Raw genomic sequence first — 3,503 nt, 5'->3', positions numbered from 1 at the left:
CCTAAACTTCACAAACCACAATAAAATTCTATTTACTATATATTTGTAGAATTTAATCAACATCTACTTTAAAACTAGAACTACAATTGCACTAGCTTGTAGAAGGAGTTCCTCTCACCATCTTCCACCTTAAGAGCTAAATTAATGGTTTGTGCAATAACATGTCTACAGCTTGGCTTTGATAAAAAATTAACCACGATACAAAATTTAGTTCTTTCTTTCCATGAGAAAACAATATGAACCCCCAATCTAAGTAGCATATTGTATGACTTCCCAAGATCATCCATTTGTAAAACATCAAAGTCAAATTTGAACTTTAATCCTACTATTCTAATCACCTAAGGTTTAAACATTCCCAATTATTGCAATCGATTGATCTACTATCAAAAATTGGAAAGGTGCAAGTGCTCCTTCTTGCCAAATAAAGTAATTCTAATATGATATTGACTGAGGGTAAGACATTGTTGAGTTGCTTGCCTATGCACTCCACTTGAACTGTGGGTAACTATTGAGCTAGTGCCATTACCTAACAAGCAACTTCACTCTACCCCATCTATGGCTTTTTACTCAAACAATCCTAGGTTTCTCTTATGAATTTTATTAATATTATTATCCTCAAAATTGAGATTTAAATGTAGAACTTGCTCTAGCTTCAACTAAAGTTAGGATCTGACCTATATTAAGAGTTATTTGGACCCATTACAAGAAACTATGCAAGTTGCCTAATTTGAACTTCAAGGGATGCCTATAATAACACTTGTTCTTTAGAGCCTTTAGATTCTATGACCCATTCCTACTTGTGCAAGTATCACACCTATTTCAATCTTTGCTTCCTAATCTTATGATGTTTTCAAGTTCCAACTTGCTTTTACTTGTACCCTAGTAATAGTCAATGCTCCAACTTCCTCATCACAATCTTCAATCAATATAAAATTCAAGCAATCATACTTATCATGCATTTCCTAAACACTCATCCCTTATCTAAAAGGAACTGTCTTGAAATTTGGATCTTTCAATAACTTTTGCAAACCCACTATACCAATAAAGCCTTCAAAGCTTAGCCTCTTTGCCCACTCCTTAGGCATAACCCACTATAGCAATAAAATCTTCAAAGCCTAGCCTCTTTGCCTACTCCTTAGGTAGAACCCACTATACCAATAAAATATTCAAAGCTTACCTATTTACCTACTCCTCGAGCATACCCATGATTACACCAATGATTGGGCTAGAGGCTACCATAGATGAGGTGCTCCTATAGGTCATCCTTCATTATAGATCCTCGCTATTGCATTCCTCTCTTTGCTCAATGCCTCACCACATTTCACATTATGGTCCCACAAAGTGTCCTCTTATTGAAATCTATTGGGGGACCTAGAACATAGCTATTGGAAATCCTCCTAGATTCTACGTCGATCTATTGGAAAACCTCCTAGGTCCCTGAAATCATTACTGTGTGGGATGTATGTAAAATGTATAAATACTAGTTTTGTTACGTTTTAAAGATTACTTGACAAAATTGAGTGGTTACTCAACATCTAATTATGTATGTATTATATTTTTAAGGGCTTATTGTATCTTCGATGATAATTTTATTTCCATGGATGTTATAACCTTCACCCCTACTTCTATCATGATAGATTTGTACTCCAACATGTTGGGGATATAAACCTTGAGAGACAAATGTCTATCATATCATGCATCGTGCCACATACTTTCAACAATGCACAATTGTTAGGCACAAACTGTGAAGCCGTCTTGATGTTGCTTGTTGCAAAGCATGATTGCACTTAGTCAAATTTTGTACTTCAATTCATACTTATTTGCAACAAACAGCCCCAACATAGCATGGGGGCTAGAAAAACTTCAAGAATACAAGATTGTAGGATATTTGTTTATTTTTCTTACTACCGCTTCAATCTTTTTTTTTTCCAATCTCTCTCTCTCTCTCTCTCTCTCTCTGCAATTTGAATCAATGGAAGCACACTCAAAGACAAGTAGCAAACACATGGAGCCAAAGGCCTACAAGAATAAAAGGGAATTAAGAAGCAATCACAACTAGAGTGATGTGGATGATATCCATCGATGGAGCAACCATCTCTCCAAGGATTACACCAAGCAAAACCATGGAAGTAATTTGCTACAATAACAATCCTTGAACATATCTCACATGACCATGAATACCCAAGGTTGACCAAGGCCATATAAAAAATTAAGGCATTGGATATCAACTAGATGTGCCAAAGATTAGTCCAACGTAGAAAATGAAAAAGACAAGGATGCTAACGGCTACAAAGTGGCTATGGACAACATCCTACTTAAAACCCAAGAACAAATTATTGTCCATTGACATGTCACTAAACTCCATACTCGTAAAATGAAATTCCAAATTTGTCTGGCAATTGCACAAGAGATAAGATGAACATACATCTTATCACAAGTAGTTCAAAAGACCTATCTATCACTAGAGAAATTGCAACCATGCAACATATCCCCTCTGGAAAGACCCCCCAATAAGAAGCATGTATATGAAAACTTTCCTCTAATACAAAAGCTTAGACTTCCACAATTGGAGCAATCAATCACACTACTTAGCTTTACTATCTCAAGTGGGCCAAATTTTATTTAATTTCTCAATCACCCATCTCTTATCCTTAACCATTTTATGATAACTCTAATTGGCTTATTGTTTCAAAAAGTTGTCCAATTTTACAAATGCCCAATCCAACCATGGAGATGAAGGTTGAAATGCAAGCAAAGGGGAATGCTGCCAAAGCCATTCTCTAAATTTGACCAAATCATCCTATAGCACCAAGATACTTGAAAGTACTAACAAGATACAGTGGAAAGAATGAACTCAAGATTGACTAAGAATGACATCATGTATAGTCATCAAGCCCAATCATGTCACCCTATTATACTTATCATTCTCCATGTGCTTGTCAAGCCAATCAAGCAAATGGATGTGACCAAAACCTCATCATATTAAACTTGTCATCCTGCATGAGCTTATCAAGCCAATCAAGTAAATGGATGTGGCCAAAACCTCAGCTTGCAAGGAATTAGCCTCCTTTCTAGAGTCAAGGGGACACCGAGCAATGAAACAAAGGATGTCTTGCTAAGTGGTGATAAAGTGTGAAAGAAGAAAAGAATGCGCAGTTAGGACTACTTGAGTCAAATTCAAAACATTCCACACCGAGGCATAGTTTCTAGTTTGGCCATATGAGATGTCAATTTCCTCAATAAAAGCCATAGCATTGTTTGTCCAAGGATGTTCTTTCTCCCTTCTTCGAAGTATGATTACCATCAACCATAAGGGTGATACGTCATCTTTAGGCAACTATATCTACAGGTTGACTGGGTCTTGTATTTTGTGCTTGACTTGAGATAAGCCTTCATTTTTTATGACAGTGTAAAATTTCTTCTGACATTTTTATTTAGCTCAAGCTGAAGCAAAGAGGCTGACTCAAAGGTGCTATAACCCACTTCAGGATTACTCCCATTTT

This window comes from Lygodium microphyllum, chromosome 20 (assembly GCF_053477565.2).
Source record: "Lygodium microphyllum isolate KBCC chromosome 20, Lygodium_microphyllum_v1.1.10, whole genome shotgun sequence".
NCBI lineage: Eukaryota > Viridiplantae > Streptophyta > Polypodiopsida > Schizaeales > Lygodiaceae > Lygodium > Lygodium microphyllum.
This window is presented reverse-complemented; position numbering follows the sequence as displayed.